This window comes from Taudactylus pleione, unplaced genomic scaffold (assembly GCF_031769625.1).
Source record: "Taudactylus pleione unplaced genomic scaffold, aTauple2 ptg000695l, whole genome shotgun sequence".
Taxonomy (NCBI): Eukaryota; Metazoa; Chordata; class Amphibia; order Anura; family Myobatrachidae; genus Taudactylus; species Taudactylus pleione.
Genome location: NW_028285097.1, coordinates 4,143,137 through 4,165,989, shown reverse-complemented (window position 1 = coordinate 4,165,989; position 22,853 = coordinate 4,143,137).

The window sequence follows — 22,853 nt, the reverse complement described above, 5'->3', positions numbered from 1 at the left end:
GAATAAAAAACTGCTATATAACAAGTATAACTAAAATAACATAGAATTTATATATATATATATATATAAATATATATATATATATATATATATATTAGGGGTGTGCACCGGCCACTTTTCGTGTTTTGTGTTTTGGTTTTGGATCTGGATCTTTCTTCGTGTTTTGGATCTGGATTGGTTTTGCCAAAACCACCCTTCCGTGTTTTGGGTTCTGGGTTTTGTGTTTTGGATCTGTATTTTTTTTTTAAAAAGCATAAAAACAGCTAAAATCACAGAATTTGTAGGTTTTTCTGCTCCTATGCTATTATTAACCTCAATAACCTTAATTTCCACTCATTTCCAGTCTATTCTGAACACCTCACACCTCACAATAGTGTTTTTATGTCCAAAACGTTGCACCGAGGTAGCTGGATGACTATGCTAAGCGACACGAGTGGGCGGCACAAACACGTGACCCATCTAGGCGTGAAACTGCAGTGGCAGACAGGATGGCAGTTTGAAAAACTAGGCCCCAAACTGTACATAATGCAAAGAAAAAAAAGAGGTGCAAGATGGAATTGTCCTTGGGCCCTCCCACCCACCCTTATGTTGTATAAACAGGACATGCACACTTTAACAAACCAATCATTTCAGCGCCAGGGTCTGCCACACAACTGTGGCTGAAATGATTGGTTCGTTTGGGCCCCCACAAAACAAGCTGGCAATTAATGTGTCCCTGCACAAACTGGCTCTATGGAGGCAAGATGTCATCCTCATCCTCCTCATCCACCGATTCCTCACCCTCTTCAGTGTGTACATCCTCATCCTCACAAAGTATTAACTCGTCCCCACTTGAATCCACCACCACAGGTCCTTCTGTACCTTCTGGAGGCTGGTCTCCCTGGAAGAGCTGATAATTCATTTTGATGAACATCATCTTCTCCACATTCTGTGGAAGCAACCTCCTACGCCTTTCGCTGACAAGGTTCCCGGCTGCACTAAACACTCTTTCGGAGTACACACTGGAGGGGGGGCAACTCAGGTAAAATAGAGCCAGTTTGCACAGGGGCCTCCAAATTGCCTCTTTTTCCTGCCAGTACAGGTATGGACTGTCTGCCATGCCTACTTGGATGCTGTCACCGATGTAATCCTCCACCATTCTGTCAATGGTGACAGTATCATATGCAGTGACAGTAGACATGTCAGAAATTGTTGCCAGGTCCTTCAGTCCGGACCAGATGTCCAAACTTGGTCCTGCCTGCCCTGCATCACCGCCAGCGGGTTGCTTAGGATACCTAAGTTTTTTCCTGGCAGCCCCAGTTGCAGGAGAAAATGAAGAAGGAGCCGTTGACGTGTCACGTTCCGCTTCAGCTGACAGTGTGTTCACCAGCAGGTCTTTGCACCTCTGCAGGCTTGTGTCGGCCGGAAAGAGAGACACCACATAGGCTTTAAACCTAGGATCGAGCACGGTGGCCAAAACGTAGTGGTCTGATTTCAACAGATTGACCACCCTGGAATCCTGGCAAAGCGAATGAAGGGCTTCATCCACAAGTCCCACATGCCGAGCGGAATCGCTCCATCTTAGCTCCTCCTTCACTTTCTCCAGCTGCTTCTGCAAAAGCCTGATGAGGGGAATGACCTGACTCAAGCTGGCAGTGTCTGAACTGACTTCACGTGTGGCAAGTTCGAAGGGCTGGAGAACCTTGCACAACACGGAAATCATTCTCCACTGCGCTTGAGTCAGGTGCATACCCCCTCCTTTGCCTATGTCATAGGTGGATGTATAGGCTTGTATGGCCTTTTGCTGCTCCTCCATCCTCTAAAGCATATAGAGGGTTGAGTTCCACCGCGTCACAACCTCTTGCTTCAGGTGATGGCGGGGCAGGTTCAAGAGTGTTTGCTGGCGCTCCAGTCTTCGGCACGCAGTCGCTGAATGGCGAAAGTGGCCAGAAATTTTTCGGGCCACCCAAAGCGTCTCCTGCACGCCCCTGTTGCTTTTCAGAAAATTCTGCACCACCAAGTTTATTGTGTGAGCAAAACATGGGACGTGCTGGAATTTGCCCAGATGTAATGCCCGCACAATATTGGTGGCGTTGTCAGATATCACAAATCCCCAGGAGAGTCTAAGTGGGGTAAGCCACTGGGCGATGATTTCCCTCAGTTTCTCTAAGAGGTTGTCGGCGGTGTGCCTCTTACTGAAACCGGTGATACACAGCGTAGCCTGCCTTGTAACGAGCTGGCATTTCTGAGATGCTGCTACTGGTGACGCTGCTGCTGTTGCTGCGTAAGGTGATACATCTACCCAGTGGGCTGTCACAGTCATATAGTCCTTAGTCTGCCCTGTTCCACTTGTCCACATGTCCGTGGTTAAGTGGACATTGTGTACAACGGCATTTTTCAGGACACTGAGGACACTTTTTCTGACGTTTCTGTACAGTCTCGGTATCGCCTGCCTAGTGAAGTGGAATCTAGACGGGATTTGGAACCGGGGACACACTACCTCCATCAATTGTCTAAATCCCACTGCACTAATGGCGGATACCGGACGCACGTCTAACACCTACATAGCAGTCAAGGCCTCAGTTATACGTTTTGCTTCAGGATGACTGCTGTCGTACTTCATCCTCCTCGCTAAGGACTGTTGGAGGGTCAATTGTTTAGTAAAAGTAGTGGTGTTCCTACTTCCTCTCTGGGATGATGAACGACTCCCAGCAGCAGCAACAGCAGCAGCGGCAGCAGTAGGCGTAGCAATGCAGGATCCTCCAGAGGAATCCCGGATAGGAGAGTCAGTCATGCCAGTGACATGGCCTGCAGGACTACTTCCGATCCTGACTAAGGAGGAAATTGACGAGGAGGGAGTTGACGGTGTGGTTTGCAGGCGCTTGGATACAACAGGACAACGGGATTTAGGTGTCCCTGGACTGCTTACGGTCTTAGCCAAAGTTTCTGAACTTGACAGTAACTTTTTATGAACGCGCTGCAGGTGCCGTATAAGGGAGGATGTTCCTAGGTGGTTGACGTCCCTACCCCTACTTATTTCACCTTTACATATGGTACATATGGCAAGACAGTTGTTGTCCGGATTTGGATAGAAATATTGCCAGACCAAAGAGGTGGAATGTTTGGTCTTCTGCCCAGGCATGACCGTGATGGGCTTTTTCATCCCACGGACAACAACTGTCTCCCCCGGAGCCTGATTTAAACAAACCACATCACCATCAGAATCCTCCTCGCCAACTTCCTCCTCAGCGCCAGCTACACCAGTATCCTCATCCTGTTGTACTTCAACAGTGACATCTTCAATTTGCATATCAGCAAGTGGACTGTGGGTGCTCCTTTCAGCACTTGCAGGGGGCGTGCAAATGGTGGAAAGAGCCACCTCTTCCCATCCAGTGCTGGGAAGGTCAGGCATCGCAACCACCACCACACTTGGACTCTCCTTGGGGATTTGTGATATCTTCTTAGAAAGCACAGTTCTTCACTGTGCTTTTGCCAGCTTAACTCTTTTGATTTTTTTAGTGGGAGGAGGGCTTCCATCGTCATGTGAAGCTGAACCACTAGTCATGAACATACTAGGGATCGACCTTAGCCGTTCCTTGCCACTCCGTGTCGTAAATGGCATATTGGCAAGTTTACGTTTCTCTTCAGCTGATTTAAATGTCTTTTTCAAGGTCATTTTCCTGAACTTTGCCATTTGGGATTGTATGTGCCCTCTACTATGACATTGGGCATCGGCCTTGGCAGACGACGTTGATGGCATGTTATCGTCTATGTCATGACTAGTGGCAGCAGCTTCAGCACTAGGAGGAAGTGGTTCTTGATCTTTCTCTATTTTATTTTTATCGGAGAAAGTTTGGTCCTCCATTTATGTTATATCGATTTGATATATACGTGCGGCTAAACACAGAAAATAATTTTTTTTTTGGTTTGGACTGGAGTGTACTTTGTGGGTTACAGCACCCTTTAACGGTCAAGCCAGCCGGCCCTTTACTTATGACACAGGCGCACGCTTGGCACTACTTTGTTGATGCACGTGCGGCTACTGCGCACACAATTCACAAACACAGAAAATAATTTTTTTTTGGTTTGGACTGGAGTGTACTTTCGGGGGTTACAGCACCCTTTAACGGTCAAGCCAGCCGGCCCTTTACTTATGACACAGGCGCACGCTTGGCACTACTTTGTTGATGCACGTGCGGCTACTGCGCACACAATTCACAAACACAGAAAATAATTTTTTTTTTGGTTTGGACTGGAGTGTACTTTCGGGGGTTACAGCACCCTTAACGGTCAAGCCAGCCGGCCCTTTACTTATGACACAGGCGCACGCTTGGCACTACTTTGTTGATGCACGTGCGGCTACTGCGCACACAATTCACAAACACAGAAAATAATTTTTTTTTGGTTTGGACTGGAGTGTACTTTCGGGGGTTACAGCACCCTTTAACGGTCAAGCCAGCCGGCCCTTTACTTATGACACAGGCGCACGCTTGGCACTACTTTGTTGATGCACGTGCGGCTACTGCGCACACAATTCACAAACACAGAAAATAATTTTTTTTTTGGTTTGGACTGGAGTGTACTTTGGGGGTTACAGCACCCTTTAACGGTCAAGCCAGCCGGCCCTTTACTTATGACACAGGCGCACGCTTGGCACTACTTTGTTGATGCACGTGCGGCTACTGCGCACACAATTCACAAACACAGAAAATAATTTTTTTTTTGGTTTGGACTGGAGTGTACTTTGGGGGTTACAGCACCCTTTAACGGTCAAGCCAGCCGGCCCTTTACTTATGACACAGGCGCACGCTTGGCACTACTTTGTTGATGCACGTGCGGCTACTGCGCACACAATTCACAAACACAGAAAATAATTTTTTTTTTGGTTTGGACTGGAGTGTACTTTCGGGGGTTACAGCACCCTTAACGGTCAAGCCAGCCGGCCCTTTACTTATGACACAGGTGCACGCTTGGCACTACTTTGTTGATGCACGTGCGGCTACTGCGCACACAATTCACAAACACAGAAAATAATTTTTTTTTGGTTTGGACTGGAGTGTACTTTCGGGGGTTACAGCACCCTTTAACGGTCAAGCCAGCCGGCCCTTTACTTATGACACAGGCGCACGCTTGGCACTACTTTGTTGATGCACGTGCGGCTACTGCGCACACAATTCACAAACACAGAAAATAATTTTTTTTTTGGTTTGGACTGGAGTGTACTTTGGGGGTTACAGCACCCTTTAACGGTCAAGCCAGCCGGCCCTTTACTTATGACACAGGCGCACGCTTGGCACTACTTTGTTGATGCACGTGCGGCTACTGCGCACACAATTCACAAACACAGAAAATAATTTTTTTTTTGGTTTGGACTGGAGTGTACTTCGGGGGTTACAGCACCCTTAACGGTCAAGCCAGCCGGCCCTTTACTTATGACACAGGCGCACGCTTGGCACTACTTTGTTGATGCACGTGCGGCTACTGCGCACACAATTCACAAACACAGAAAATAATTTTTTTTTGGTTTGGACTGGAGTGTACTTTCGGGGGTTACAGCACCCTTTAACGGTCAAGCCAGCCGGCCCTTTACTTATGACACAGGCGCACGCTTGGCACTACTTTGTTGATGCACGTGCGGCTACTGCGCACACAACTCACAAACACAGAAAATATATTATTTTTTTAGCACTTGGGGGGAGCACCCCTGATGGACAGACCACCCCCTGGACAACACTACAGCACTCCTTTAGGACTGGGACACTGCACAGGACTTTGGAGTGGACACAGCCCCTATGGAGAACTGACTGCACAACACAGTCCAGCCAGCCCCTATGGACTTTGAAGTAGTGGACACAGCCCCTATTAACAACAGCAGCACAGCACAACACAGCCAGCCCCTATGGACTTTGAAGTAGTGGACAACAGCAGCACTACACTACACTACACTACACTACACTACACAGCCCTAACTCCCACCCTCCCTCTTCACTGTCCACAGCCGAGTGAGAAAATGGCGCCGACGCGGGTACCTTATATAGGATCCAAAACCCGCGAGACTCGGAAGGCGGGATGATGACGTTTTGCCTCGATTTCAGATCCGAGTCAGGCAGGAAAAGTCGAGCCTGACTCGGATCGGACTCGGATCGGGGGGGCTCTGGGGGGTTCGGATTTCAGAAATCCGAACCCGCTCACCCCTAATATATATATATATACACAATAATAAACATAAACACCTGCAATAATAAACATAACAAATGCAATACAACTGCAAACTCTGAACAACCGATTAATAATATTTATTGTCTCGTGTGTTTCAGAACTAAGAACCGTAAACAACAAGCCGTATAGTCAATATGTTCTAATAAATACATTTCTGTGACTTCTACAATCCCATTTACTTTGCCATAAGCACACTGTAGTGTATAAATCACATACTGTATCTCACTGTTCAGGAAATCATTAATTCTATGGAGTAGATGTAATAGGTTACGATTTGCAGGAGCCAGTTTGATTTCCGCGATGTAGCCACTAAATTTAAAGCAGGAATTTTTTCTACAGCAAGACCAATTTGTTTTTGCCCTAAAATAAATAACTTCTTTAAATATAAAACTGTTATCCATGGTGGGCCCCAGCATCAGGCAGCCCACCAGGGATTAAACTTTGTAGTAGCTCACCCTCAACTGACATCCCTGCCAAGTGCCACCCTGTTCATCTTTCTAGTAGGAGCTGGCTGTCAAATTTTCTGGTGGGGCCGGTATATTAACATAACTAGAGATGAGCGCGGACCCCCGTGTTTTGGTTCTCATTAATCAGTGTGTTTTGGTTTTGCCAAAACCATTCAATGTGTTTTGGTTTTGGTTGTGGATCTGGATTTTTTTTTTCAAATAAAAAAGCTCAACTCATGTAATTTGGGCTTGTTTTTGTTCCTAGAGTATCATTAACCTTAATAATATTAATTTCCAGTAATTTCCAGTCAATTTTGACCACCTCACAGCGCACTAAAAATATTTGTTTCACCCATATTGGCCAAAGGCTTGCCAGTTACACTAAGCAAAAGAGCATCAACACAAACACACTGCACATTAAAAGAATATACAAAAGAAGCACATCTATGAAACATTGTGGCACAGCAGTCGCAGACAGGATGGCAGTTTAATAAACTACATGACCCCATAGAAAGAATGTTTCATTAAGCAAGAACTGCAGTAGACCAGAGGCCAGTACAGGAAAATGGCGGTGGAGTATGTATGTAGTGGAAGAGAGGTAACCTATTGATTGATTGATTAATTGATTAAGAAAATGTAACTTCAGATGTGTCCTTGTTTTGCAGGCATTGAGAAGAGGCCATAAAATATAATTTATTTTGTTAATTTCATTCATATTACTAAAGAATACTAAATACGCTCCACAATTCTTTGTTTTCTTTATATTTTGTGTGGCACCACATTATTTCTGGTTAAAAATAAGTTGCAAATTAGTAATGTGTTAGAGGAGCAATAACTAATAAAAATATTTGTCTATGCAAAAAAAGACAGTCAACAATGCCCCCAAACAGCCCAAAATAAAAAGAAAAGTGGTCCATGATGAAATTGTCTTTGGGATTATGTTGTATTTTAAAAAGGACATGAATAGTTTAACAAACCAAGCACTTCACTGACATGGACTGCCACTTTTGTGGCTGAAGTGCTTGGGCTCCCACAAAACAAGCAACCAATGGACTTAAGGTGGCTAACAGCATTGTTAAACATCTTTACACTAGTAAGATTATCATCCTCATCCTTCTCACCCTCATCAGTGTTAACATCATCATCACACAATATTAGCTCATCCCCACTGGCATTCACTGTAACAGAAGTCTCTGTATTTTGTTGCATTTGGCGGCAAAGGTCTTCCTCATTGAATTTGTAATTCATTTTTATAAACATAAGTTTTTCCAAATTTTAAGGAAGTAGTCTCCTACACCGATGGCTCACAAGGTTCCCGGCTAAACTCTCTCTCTTAGTACACATTGGGAGGTGGGTATCTTAAGTACACCAAAGCTAGTTTGTACAAGGGGCTCCAAATTGTCTTTTTTCATCCCAGTAATAAAAAGGACTGTGTGGCATGCTAATTTGTACATTGTCATCAAAATAATCCTGCATCATTTTATTGATGCTTAGGTGTATCAGAATGAAACACGGTAGAGGAGTCAATAATTGTGGGCAATTCTTTTAAGCCAGACCAGATGTCAAAATGGTGTCTCACTTTGGTGCACTGAGTTGACTCATCATCCACACCCCCAGTGGGTCTCTTGGAAAAGGTAATTTGTTTCCCTGGCAGCAGCACTTGCAGGAGAAACTGAATCAGGAGATGTCAACGAGTCTAGTACCATTTGAGCTGACAACTTGCTGGCAAGGAGCTTTTGCATCTCTTAAGATCTGTGTTAGTTGCAAAGAAAGACATCACATATAACTTAAACCTGAGGTCAAGAATGGAGGTCCGTAGGGAGCCGGTTTGGGCACCAGTTATTTTTTTGTGGCCAGGCCCCTCTTAGAAAATATATTTAAAAAATAATTGCTGTGGCACTGTACACTAGAGAGGGGGGTGATGTGAGCCCGTCATTCAAGGGCAAATTCAGAGGTGGTGCAATAAGTGTGATTGATCCCCCTGCTCCCTCACAGATAGAGAAGGCTGCTGCTGCTCTGCGGCAGCAGTCTCCCTAGCCTCACTGCAGCCCAGAAGACAGCAGTGTGTGCTGGGCTGGGGAAATTGGCAGCTGGCAAGTAAGAGGGAGGGGGAAGGCATGGATCCTGGCTGCTCCAAGAAGCCCTGGTCCAAGTAATTAGAACTGCCCACCCTCTCGGTACCTCTGCAAGCATGGTTTTCAAAATTTAGTAATTCAATTGCAAGATCTTGACAACGCTTTGGTTCTGGTTAAGTGAAGAAAGAATTTGATCAACATATTCACTTAGTTTCATCTCCTCCTTCAGTTTATTTAGCTGCTTTTCCAGTAGTTTTATTAAGGGAACCACCTGACTTAAGCTGGCAGTGTCTAAACTCACTTCATTAGTTACTACTTCAAATGGTTTCAGTAGCTTGCATAAAACAGAGTATTCTCCAGTGTGCTGGACTAAGGGACATTCCCCCTTCTCTCCTTATGTCATGGATTGTTGTGTAGTTTTGGATGACTTTCTGCTGTTCGTCCATTCGCTGAAGCAGTGACCTGGTCATTACCTTGTTTCAGTTGGTGGAATGGGAAATTGAACTGTTCTTGCAGCCGCTGCAATCTTCTTAATGTTTCTGAATGCCAAAAATGTGAAATAAATTTTTCTGGCCACAGACAGCATCTTCGCATGCCCCTTTCACTTTTTACATTTTTTTGAATCACCAAGTTTATTGTGTGGGAAAAAAATTGTGACGTGTTCAAATTAACCCAGTTGTGATGCTCTCACAATGTTACTTGTGTTATCGGATATGGCAATTCCTGAGAGAGACCTAGAAGGGTAAGCCATTTTGCTATAACATCTGAGTTTTTCTAGCAGGTTGACACCAGTATGTCTCGTAGTGAAGCCAGTGATACAGAGATTAGCCTGTCAGTAAATGTGCTGGTGTTGTGTGTTGAATACTGCTGTCCCAGTGAGCTGTCATAGTCATGTAATCTTTTGTTTGACCAGTACTGCTTGTCCACATATCTGTGGTTAAGTTGATAGTGGATATTATGGCATATTTTATGCCAAGAACTTTTTTTTTTTTATTTTTTTTTTTACACGTCCAAGTACAGGTGAGGAATTGCTATTCTGGTAAAATGGAATTAAGAAGGAATTTGGTAGCAGGGACACAGAACCTCCATTAACTGTCTAAAACCAGATGCATTAATGGCAGATATTGGTTGCAGATTTAATGCTAGCATAGCCATTATGGCTTCAGTGACCCTGTGTGTGACTAGATGACAGCTTTCATACTTGCTTCCTCTTGTAAAGGATTGTTTCACAGTTAATTGTTGTTTAAAATAAGTATTTTTGCTCCCTTTCTAGGATGAAGATTCACCCCCAGCAGCAGCACCTCTAGTGTATAAGGAGTCTTCTGGAGAATCCTGGATAGGGGAGGAGTCAGTTAGATGCAGGGTGTAGGATGACTACCTCTGATCATAAATGAGGAAATTGATGATGAAGGTGGTGGAGATTGCATGTGCTGGGATCTTTCCATGCTGATGGCAACTGATGCTGGACTGTTTAGTATTATTTTTTTACAGGATTTTTGATACTTTCCCAATTTTTTTGAAAGAACTCACTGCAAATGACATAACAGAGAGGAGATTCCTAAATGGTTAACATCTCTATCTCTACTTAGCTTTGCAAACAGTACTGATGGCTTAAAAATGTTGTCAGGATTTGAATAAAGATATTTCCAGACAAAAAAGGTAGCTTTTTTGGTCTTATGCCCAGGCATGACAATGACCTTCTTCTTATCACAGGCAAAAACTGTTGCTACTAGTGGCTGACTTACACAGTAGCACCCTCAGTTTCTATGTCCCCATCATTACGTTTACTGCTTCTCATCCCCACATTCACAGAGGGTGTGGAAATGGTGGAAGGAGGCTTATCTAGAATTAGAGTGTCAGAAATGTCAGACTCACATAGCACTCGTGAACACCCTTAGACTTTCCTTAGGGATTTGTGATGTTTATGAACACACAGTTTGTTCTTTAGCCTTAGTTTTCTTTTGGTGAACTGATTTGCCTATTTTAAAGATGACACATAGATGTAGAGTGAGTAGATGTTGCATGCAAGCTTTCTGAAGATGCCTGACAGCTTCCACTACTTGCAAATTAAGGCCATGACCTGAGCCTTTCCTTGCTACTGCATGTGGTGTATGGAATGTTGGCCATTTTGTGCTTTTTAGAAGTAAATTTTCCCTTTCTTAATAGACGCAATGCTTTCTGTAGCATTGTGAAATATTGTTTAGATTTCAGGTGCCTTTTCTTAAACTTTATGAACCTGGACCACCTTTTAGATGTTGAAGTACTATCATGACTGCTGGCAGCAGTAGTAGTACTGGGTTGCTGCTCCTGCTCTTTTATCAACTGATCAATATCGACTCACAGCACTTCTAGTATAAAGGTGGCACCTTAATGACATCAGAGTTTAAAATTGTATTATTTTTTGGATAACAGCGCCTGAACAAGCAACACAGTGCCTTTATTTTTAACACACAAGTTACAAAATGTTATTATTTTTATGATAACAATGCCTGAACACAAAACAAAGTGCCTCCAAGCACCCCTAGTATAAAGGTGACACCGTAATGACTTTATAATTTTTAACATACAAGTTTTAAAATGTGCCGCACAGCACTCCTAGTATAAGGGTGGCACCCTAATGATATAATATTTTTTGAACACACAAGTTGTGTTTACATTTTTTTTAAGTGCCTGAACATACAATACAGCCTTACAGCACTCTTATGGCATTTTTATGTGATTATACAGTGACCCCAGTCCTAATGTCATTTTTTTAAATACCTGTTCCCCTTTAAGTAAAACACAGTGGGCCTGATTCAGCAAGGATCGCTATTCTGCTTATACGCACGCAATGCAGTAGCTAATATCAGCGGGGATATGCAAATGTCTGCGTTAACAATGCGATCTCAGCATAACATAAGGACTCCCACTTCCCCTTACTCACATCTGTATACTTGGGCAACATAGCGAAACAATCGGTAACATTGAGTAACATCGGACCCATATGCACAGGTAAGGCAGGTCAGAGCTCGCTCAGGAATTGCTAATTTCAGCGCACGCTATGAGGCCTCAGGCTGCGTATGGTATTGCAGTGACTAATTTATGCACGCCCCTGCCAAGCCGTCCCAACGCACTCACCTGCATTCACCCGACCACCCCAGAGTCACCACACCCAAACGGTACTTCCTGTCCATCACTCTGTAATGGGTCTGCATACACACTGCGGTCTCATTCCTGATCGCAGTGGCTAGTTCACGCACTGCGATGCAGACACTGCGCAGATTGCCAAAATCTTAGCACTTGCAATCCTTTCTGAATCAGGCCCTGTGTTTCTTTCCTAATGGCATTTTTTTTTAAATGACAAAGTGCCCCTGTAGGGTTTTTTAACACCATGCTCCAGTTCACTCCTACCAATGGCATTTTTTAGTGCCTCACAGTGCTGCAGCCCAGTCCCAAACCCTCTAAATTTGGCTTCCTGTGTGAAATGGCACCCGATCATGAGGGACAGACTTTAATATGCAGTCCAAAACACGCGAGATCTGATGTCGGGAAGATGACGTTTTGCCTAGCTTTGGGACCCAAGCTTGGCAAGAAGACCCGAGCTCCGACACGGTATGACTCGGAACCCCTAAGTTCGGATGTGTTTGGTTTCCACGGCAACCGAACCACGTATCTCTAGTCATAATAGGGCACTTTTGGACACCCGTTACTAGAGATGTGCACTGACCCCCGTGTTTTGGTTTTGGATGTGGATTTATTTTCGTGTTTTGGTTTTAGTTTTGCAAAACCACCCTCATGTGTTTTGGTTTTTTTAATAAAAAAAAATTATAAAAAGTTTTTAAAAACAGCTAAAATCATATCATTTTGCAATCCAAAACCCGAAATTCGGATTTAAAATCCGAAATATAGGAAGATCATAACCACTACTCGGATCTGTCCAGATTCACAAAATTTGGGTGGATTCAGATTTCTGGAGAACTGAACAGCACATCTCTACCTGCCCATCACCGCTAGTATACGTGATTGTTAAAAGAGTAGTGTGCTACTGAGCAGAACACCAACTTTCTGTCCCTCCAGGGAGGCTTCATGCCCTGTTCCAAGATGGCGGCCGATATCCCTGCTGAGCATGTGCAGAGGCCACCTTGTCAGTACTGTGTAGAGTGACATGGCGGGATACAGAAGTCACCTTCTTAGCTCCCGTAAAAGACCTGATTAATACCTGCATATAAAGCAGTTCCAGCACCCTGAACTGCTACCTGTTTGCAGCATACACTCTCCAGCTGGGGAGCTGTATGAAACCCTGCTTCATTCAGGCTCCACTCCATTACCAGTGTGCATGTAACAGTGAGTACAGCTGTACCTGCTATTGCTCATTAAACCAACACCAGTAACTGGGCTGTACATAGTGTCAGTGACCCGCAAGTGTGTGCCTACATAAACCCGCAATATCAACACCTGCATCATTTCCAACAGTGATATCATAACATCACACAAGAGTAGGATGAGAGCATGAAGCTTGTGGGGTGCCTGGAAATTAATCATGCTTGACCTTAGGCAGTGCTTGTAGCCTCTTTAGGTACCCCACAAACTTCGGATTTCTGTACTTGTTAGCAGCACTGGTCGCGCCACCCTCAATAGGGTGGTGAGTGTGGCCAGCACAAAGCACTAGCCCAGGAGCAACGACCCATCCTTAGAATGTGGTTTTAGTTATAGAAAATGTCTGATATTGTCAGTGAAAGAATTGTTTTTGCTTTGCCACAAATGCTTCACTCTTGGGGCCTGATTCCGCATGGTATGCAGCTGTGAAAATATGTTAATGCTTCCAAAGTGTATGCAAACATAAGGACGCCCACTGCCGCCTTCTCATTTCCATTCAATGTTTCTCTCCTGCGTAAACATCGGTCACATTGATGCACATCGGCTGGTCATGCAGGATGTAACGCAAGTCTGACCAGCCGCAAATACTACAGCTCTCCTCGCACGCAGAGAACTCTCATGCTGTGAATGCAATGGCTAATTTATGCTAGCGGTGAGCGAGTCCAGTTCCCTGAGAACCGGACCCACCTGAACTTCGGGGATCCGAGGCAGATATGAGTCGGCTCTGATTTTCCCACCTGACTCAGATCTGAAAACGAGGAAAAACGTCATCATCCTGTTGTCGGATTCTCGCGGGTTTTGGATTCTAAAAAGGTCCCGCAATTCGCCGCCATTTTTCACTCCGGCTCTGGAGAGTGAAGAGAGAGGGAGCTGGGAAATGTGCTGAGCTGTTCTTATATTGTCAATACTTAATACTTGTTACTGGCTGGCTGTTGTCTATAGAGGGGCTGGCTGGCTGGCTTACTGTTGTCGTGTCCATATGGGCTGGCTGGCTGTCGTTGTCCTGTCCAAAGGGGCTGGCAGGCTGTAATGCTGTGTTGTCCAGGGGGTGCTTTGTCCTTCAGGGGTTCTCTTCACCCACCCCCAGTGTGAAAAAAAAATAGTGTTAGCTTAGCCACACTTGTCATCAGTGCAGGCATGCTGTGCTGATGTCTTTAAAAGAGGCTGCTGCCTCTTTTCAGGGGTTCACCCCAATGTTAAAAAATAAAAAGAAAACACATTTTTTTTGTGTGGCGTAGGTGCGCAGGGGTGCTGTGCTGCTGTCTGTCAAGGGGCTGCTGGCCCGAAAAAAAATATGTTTTTGTGTGCATGTCAGCCACACCTGGCTTTCACTATCATCGGTGTAGCTGCGCAGTGGTGCTGTGCTCCTATCTGTCGAGGGGCTTCTGCCCAAAATATAAATAAACATTTTTTGTGTGTGTATCAGCCACACTTGGCGGTCACTGTAATCGTCGTAGCTGCACAGGGGTGCTGTGCTCCTGTCTGTCGAGGGGCTGCTGTCCAAAAAATAAATAAACAATTTTTTTTATGTGCATGTTTGCCACACCTGTCATCGGCATAGGTGCGCAGTGGTGCTGTGCTCCTGTCTGCTGAGGGGCTGCAGCCGAAAATAATAAAAATAAAACCAACATTTTTTTTGTGTGTGTGGTTGTGTGCCTAGTGAGTATGGAGGACAGTCACATGACCGGAGAGCAGGATCCACATACCAGTCTTGTAGCTGCCAGCAGCAGTCATGATGACGATGCAAGGCCGTCCACGTCACCTATGAAGGCCGATGTACCAGGGCTTAAGTCAGGCCAAAAAGTTAGGCTAAAAAAATCAACTTTTACCCTGTTAAGCCATGTGTGAGCCTGACCTTTCTAATACTGTACTTGAAGAGGATCCTCCTTCCACTATTTGTTTGCCTTGTGACGTAGAAATCAAGGATGCTTCTGTGGAATTGCACCGGAGGATGAGGAGGATATTTATCTAGTTGGCGATGTTGATGGCGAGGATGTTTGTGTAAAAACTGTAATTCAGGCAACAGTTGTTGCCCATGGTGGGAAAAATCCCATTGTTGGCATGCCTGGGCAAAGGTCCAAAAAATCCACTTCTCATGTGTGGAATTATTTCCACCCAAATCCGGACAACCATTCCCAAGTAACAGTGAGTATAGGTAAGGACCTTAACCATCTTGGAACATCCTCCCTGTTATGTCACTTGCAACGCAGTCATTAAATTGGAAAGGGTATTTCAAATTCTAAAACTTTGGGGGAAAAAAAACGAACAACAATCATTCCAGTTTCACCTAGCTGCTCCCTTCTATCTGGATCCAAGCACCTGCAATCTCCACCACCAACAACTGCATCAATATCCTCATTCGTGATTGGAAGTAGTCCTGCATCCAATTTCATAAGCATGACTGACTCCTCTCCTAACTGTGATTCCTCTGAAGGATCCTTGAGTACTACGCCTGTTGCTGCTGCTGGGGGTGGATCTTCTTCCCAGAAAAGGACCAAGAAGACTACTACTAGTAGTAATTTAAAAAAACAATTGACTATTAAACAGTCCTTTGGTAGAGGAAGTAAGTATGATAGCTGTCACCCAGTTTCACAGCAGAAGACTGACACCATGACGGCTGTGCTAGTATTTGATGGTGAAATAATAGAAAATGAGGATGATAGTGTGGAGGAAGTGCAAAATGAGGAGGATGAGGGGGAAATCTGTGTCCTATCTGACGCTAATGTGGATGTTGATGACGTAGATGTGGTTTGCGTAAATCAGCCACCAGTGGCAGCAGTTCTTGCTCATGATAAAAAAAAAAGCCAGAAAAGCCACATCTTGGGTGTGGAATTATTTGAATCTAAATTCTGACAACAGTTGTGAAGGCATCTGTTCCATTTGTAAACCCAAAGTTAGCAGAGGAAGGGACGTTAACCATCTAGGCACCTCTTGCCTGGTACATCATTTGCAGCGAGTTCATGCAATTTGTTTAACAAAATTATAATTTGTAAATTAATAACAAGCAGTTCAGTATCAACTACCAGCAGTTTGGCCAGCACAAGCAATCTCCAAGACCAACATCATCAACCTCCTCCTTAATAATTGAAGACAGTCCTTCCAAAAAATGTTTTGTGGGGCCCAAACAAACCAAGGAGTTCAGCCACGAAAGTGTCAGTCCTAGTGGCTAAAGTGCTTGGTTTGTTAACCTGTGCATGTCCTTTTTACTATCCCACATAAGAGTGGGTGGGAGGGACAATTCTATCTTGCGCCTCTTTCCTTTACATTTGGCACAATTTGGGGCATTGCCGACTGACATTATTATAGTTTATTAAACTGCCATCCTGTCTGCCACTGCTGTGTGGCAATGTTTCATAGATGTCCTATATATTTTTAAACTGCCGTGCGTTTGTCCCACTGCTCTGTTGCTTACTATAGCCAGCCAGCTCGCTGCAGCCTTTGGCCTATATTGGTGAAAAACAGTGTACTCAATATTGTGAGGTGTAGGGTGGTTAAAAATGCCTAGAAATGCCTGAAAGTGATTGTTATTAAGGTTAATATTACTTTAGGAACAAAAACAGGCCCACATTTTGTGGTTTTAGCTGTTTATATCATTTTTTGGAAAAAATACAGATCCAAAACCAAAACCGAAAAACAAAACACCAAGGGAAAAAAATCCAAAACCAGATTCAGATCCAAAACCAGGGGAGATCCAGATCCAAAACCAAAACTGAAAAACAAAACACCAAGGAAAAAGATCCACAACCAGGTTCAGATACAAAACCAGGGAGATCCAGATCCAAAACCAAAAGCCAAAAACAGAACACCAAGAAAAAAAATCCAAAACCAGATTCTGATCCAAAACAAGGAGAGATCGAGATCCAAAACCAAAACCAAAACACAGGGGTCGGCGCACATCTCTAATTTATGCATGCCCATGAAATGGCGATGCAACGGTCAGACACGCCTGCGTTTATCTGACCACACCCCCTGTTACCACCCTCAAATGCTGACTGTCACTCACTGTGAGTGGAACCTCTGTGCTAATGTAGTCTCAAAGCAATCGCAGGGAGGGTGCGCATTGCGATTTATATGCATGCGCACTGGCAAACAATCGCGGGATCTGTGTAAATATCGCCATTGCATCCGTCTCTGAATCAGGACCTTGGTTCCATTATTGGATGATTTGTAATTCTGGTCACGCAATAGTGCACGCAGCAGCGCTTATTGGGGTCACACGTCTCCGAATTTATGCAAATGCTCTACAAACTCCTTCCCCCATTTGTGCGGCCCAATGTGCAAGAAGTGAGATGCCCACTTTTTGTGCCTGTGCACGCTGTAATACTGATTAGTGCGTCCTCCACCATTGGTCACACCTAAGATGCAGATTCTCCGTATGACTACAGTCTCCCATGCCTGCGGCTGGGCGTCTGAGAACGCAGACGGTTGCACTGACACAATAATACGCCCACAGAACGGACCATTTCGTGTGCACTACTACATTCATCATTCGCTGTAATCACTTTGCATTCTCATTGTTTTGTTTTCCGTAGCTGTGACATAAGGAAATAGTATCAGCTCCTGATTTGCATAGAATCAGGGGGAGGATGTGTTTCTTCCTCTGTGAACTTGTAGACATCATGGGATGTGTATAATGTGTTTCATGCAATAAACCATTATGCGCATTTTAATTCAACTTGAATGCTGCCGGTTCCCTAAGTTGATGATGCAGTTGATTATTACCAGACTGAGGATTAAGGTGAATATCTCATTGCACTCTGGGCCTGATTCAGACCCGGTCGCAAGGCTGCGTTTGCAAGCAGCTGTCCGCAGTCAAAGTATGCAAATCCCGCGATCGCTAGCAGGACATTAGCACGCCCACTATGCTTTGCTATGCGATCGCGGTATGAAATTAGATGCCCACCAGCCTGACACAAGACGCCCACTTTCCCTTAGTAACATACGTCATCTCCAGGAAGTGTATTAAACAATCGGTAACATTGAGTAACATCGGACCCATACGCAGCACTTGTGGCTGACCATCCCCTACCGCTAGCACTGCGAGTGCTGCTGTGTGTAATACAGCCATGTGACGTGTATGCTGACGATGCATCTTAATTATGCACGCCCCTGAAATGGCGTTCCAACACTTAGAGATGCCTGTGTTCGCAGCACCACACCCCTGTTACCATCGACCACCCCCTGTCGCCACCCACAGTGACTGGTTCGCACACACACACTGCATCTTGATTGGTTGCTATGGGCAACTTCTCCACACTTTTCACTGCTTGATACATAAACCCCTCTATGCACTGAGCCCCATGGGTTTCAATGAAGAACAAGAACTCAATAAACTGTTAACCTAAATCTTCAGTCTGGTCATGACTCATGATGGATCTGGTTTCGCACTGGGGGCAGAATGCTGGAGCGCACATAGACTCTCATCCTGTACGGGAGTTCTGAAACCAATTCCTGAGGCTGATTCTGAGGTGAACGCTGCTGCGACCGCTTTAGCGCCCTGTGTCGTAGTCGCAGCTGTGACTTTATGCTAATGCTAGTAAAAGCCCTTCCCCTTGTGAACAAGCGTGTGTGTCTGACTGTGAAAGGGGCTGGGACGCCCACTTTGTGTGTCTTTAGATGCTACCACCCCGCTTGGTGTGTCTTTAGATGCTACCATCCCGCTTGGTGTGTCTTTAGATGCTGTCATCCCGCTTGGTGTGTCTTTAGAAGCTACCATCCCGCTTGGTGTGTCTTTAGATGCTAAGATCCTGCTTTGTGTGTCTTTAGATGCTACAATCCCACTTGGTGTGTCTTTAGAAGCTACCATCCCGCTTGGTGTGTCTTTAGATGCTAAGATCCCACTTGGTATGTCTTTAGATGCTACCATCCCGCTTGGTGTGTCTTTAGATGCTATGATCCCGCTTGATGTGTCTTTAGATGCTACCATCCCACTTTGTGTGCCTTTAGATGCTACCATCCCACTTGGTATGTCTTTAGATGCTACCATCCCACTTGGTGTGTCTTTAGATGCTACCATCCCAGTTTGTGTGCCTTTAGATGCTACCATCCCACTTTGTGTGCCTTTATATGCTACCATCCCACTTGGTGTGTCTTTAGATGCTACCATCCCGCTTGGTGTGTCTTTAGATGCTACCATCCCGCTTGGTGTGTCTTTAGATGCTACCATGGTACGCGCCATGAGAACTTGCACTAGCCCCATGCTAGGTGCAGATTGTCCATCAGAGAACGGCCTCCAGTGTGAGCCTTAGTTTTCAACCAGTTATGCGACACCCCCAGAACACGCCCATCAGACGTAACATCTCTGTGAGTCTGTTTAGCCACTTCCCAGTCGCACCCCAAAACGCCCGTTACATTTCCAATACATTTCTGGGACCATGTGCCTCAATCGCAACTGCGCTTCTGTGATTGACAGGCATGGACCGTTTGTGGGTGGCAATACTGAGAGGCGGTGACTTAAATGCCAAAATGTCATGACCATTTTTGGGGCGACTGTGACTGGGATACCGCATGCAGTAAAATTGGCTCCGGCATCTCAGTTCTTTGACGTCCATTCTGATTAGCTGTGTGTCCCCCTGCTGTGGCATTACCACCCCAGCTTCTTCAGTCCAGTGCCGGTTATTGGAAAAGAGGGGGAACTGGTTTCCCCCCTATTTTTCTGTCGCAGCCCAGACTGAGAGGTCCGGGGTTGGTTACTGATTTGTGAGAGGCCGACCCTACACATATATATTTTTTTAACCCTTTATTTTTTTTTTTGCCTAATGAAACTTACACAGGCCCTGATTCAGAGCCAGAAGCTCTGACAGAGTGCTCGCTCTGAATCAGGGCCGTCTTTCTTAATTTTTAGAGCGGCCTCCTGGCCGCTCGTATAGCTGTGGGTGACCACCCACAGCTATAGCGAGCAGCCAGGAAGATGGGCTTGCGACGAGACCCTTGTGGTAGGGTCTCGTTGCCGGAAGAACTGGAGTGCTTTCGGCTCTATCAGAGCTGAGAGCACTCCCACAGACATCACTTGTGATGTCAGTGGGGCCGGCCCCAGACGATAGGCGTTCCCCCCCGGCACGCCCACCAAAGGGGGCGTGCTGTCACTCACCATTGACAGCACGCCCCCTTTGGTACGAGACCCGGAGCGACGGCTTGCTCCGTTGTGCGCATGCGCACTGGGACAACATCAACCCGCTTGCGAGCGCTCAGCGCTCACGAGCGGGTCTGAATCAGCCCCACAGTTCATAGTTACCTGTGCAGGGCTTTTCTCAAACTCACAGGCAGACCCATTATTTGGGCGGGTTAGCCGTCATTTTATTGTCGGGTTTTGGTCAGTTTTTAAAACCGATCTTTAGTACAACTGCAGATCCCATTTTTATCTATGTAAAAGTATTGTTGGTCCGATGTCCTAAGTGTTCTAAAGTTGGGTTTTTGGTCGGTTTTTATGTTGATTTTGACTTTAGTAAATGATCGGTTTGAAAAATCGCTCGGAATCGACTAAAGCCACCCAACCAACCTTTAGTAAATTTACCCCTTTGAGATTCTAAGAACAGCCCCTGCTGTGCCTAAATGAGCACAAATTTGACAGTGATTTCAGGTGAGCGGTATGTTACATACATGGTTGCTGCTTGGGAAGGAGGAAACGCGCATCTTAAAGTAAGCAGAGGACTTGCAGAATAACGCGCACACAGAAGCAAATTAAAGGGACACAACATTGAACATATCTGAGCACATTTTCAATCTATTATAATTTTCTTCTTCTTTGGAAAAGAGAAGCTGCAAAATTACTATTGATGCTGAGGATGTGGGCAGCACAGACAGTGTAATGGTTAGCATTGCTGCCTCACGACCCTAACTATGTGGAGTTTGTATATTCCTCCTGTGCTTGAGTGGGTTTCCTCCAGGTACTACGGTTTCCTCCCACACTACATATACTGGTAGGTTAATTAGGTCCCAACAAACATTAACCCTAGCGTGTATATGTGTGAGCATGTCATAGGGAATATAGGGGGTGACTCGGTAGTGGACGGCATTGCAAAGCTGTGCGCCCATCGGCTGCAGCTCTCATCCGATGATGTGCGCAATAGCCGCACCATCGATCAGTGGCATCACAAGGGGGGTGCACAGCGTCCCTCTCTACACCAGGTGACACCGCAGGGAGGGACGCCACTGCCATCGATTGAACATCGCACGCACCCAGGGCCGGCTTGAGGCATGTTCAACCAGTGAGTTCGAACAGGGGGTGTCACCCCATAGAGAGCGCACCCCTCCCAGCCGTTTCTGATTTCAGTGGGACAGTCCCATTTTTTGGGCACTTCCCCACTGTTCCACCCATGGGACGAAGTGTCCCGTGGATGGTCAGGAGGTTGGGCAGCTCCACCACCGCAGCTGTGTGGCAGTGCCAGCCCTGGAGAAGAAGAATGGATGCGCACGGCATCCATTCAGTGCAGGAAGAGGGCTGGGGGCAGCCCAGCTACGGATGTACTGCTGGGCTTGCCCCCAGCCTGATATTAACAGGAGGAGTGCCATATGGACACGCCCCAATTAACGTCATTTAGGGGGAGTGTCCAATGATAATTAGACCACACCCTCATTTTCGGTCGCGCAGGTAACAGGCGCATCAGTCCCATCCTGCACAGGACACGGCTCCCCCTGGATCCAGCCCTGCCCGCACCATCGGACAGTAAAGCAACGCTATTGCTAAGAATATTTGACGGTACATGGCCGCTGGGGTCAGGGACTGCATCTAAAGATGCAGTTCCACTGGCACCTGTACACGCCCGCCGACATGCCTGATGACAAAAGCCACCCCCCAGGAACTCTCATAGATTATATGGATCTCAATGCAATTCTGATCTACATCCTGGCAGTAACCATCGAGCTACATGTGCAGTTTGTCTTGGACACATGCGAGGAATTAAAACATTGCACGTACACCTCTGATCTATGGGCCTGATTCACTACCGATCGCAACTGCGATTGGAATAGTGATTACGCATGCAGTCTCGATGCAATAGTATGCTAATACATTGCAATTGCTATGCCGTCACAGCATAACATACATATGCCCACTTTACCTTGCACACATCTGTAATGTTTAGCAGGACTGAGAAACCATCGGTAACTTGGAGTACCATCGCAGCCTCACGCACATTTGCACAGGCTCTGACCTTATTCAGGAATGACTAACCTCATCACACGCAGTGACTACACAAGACTGAGAAACCATCAGTAACATGGAGTACCATCACAGCATCACACACACTTACACAGTCTCTGACCTTACTCAGGAATTACTAACCTCATCACACACAGTGATTATACAAGACTGAGAAACCATCAGTAACATGGAGTACCATCACATCCTCACACACACTTACACAGGCTCTGACCTTACTCAGGAATTACTAACCTCATCACACGCAGTGATTACACAAGACTGAGAAAGCATCAGTAACATGAAATACCATCATATCCTCACACACACTTACACAGGCTCTGACCTTACTCAGAAATTACTAACCTCATCACACGCAGTAATTACACAAGACTCAGAAACCATCAGTACCATGGAGTACCATCACATCCTCACACACACTTACACAGGCTCTGACCTTACTCAGGAATTACTAACCTCATCACACACAGTAATTACACAAGACTGAGAAACCATCAGTAACATGGAGTATCATCACAGCCTCACACACACTTTCACAGGCTCTGACCTTACTCAGGAATTACTAACCTCAGCACACGCAGTAATTACACAAGACTCAGAAACCATCAGTAACATGGA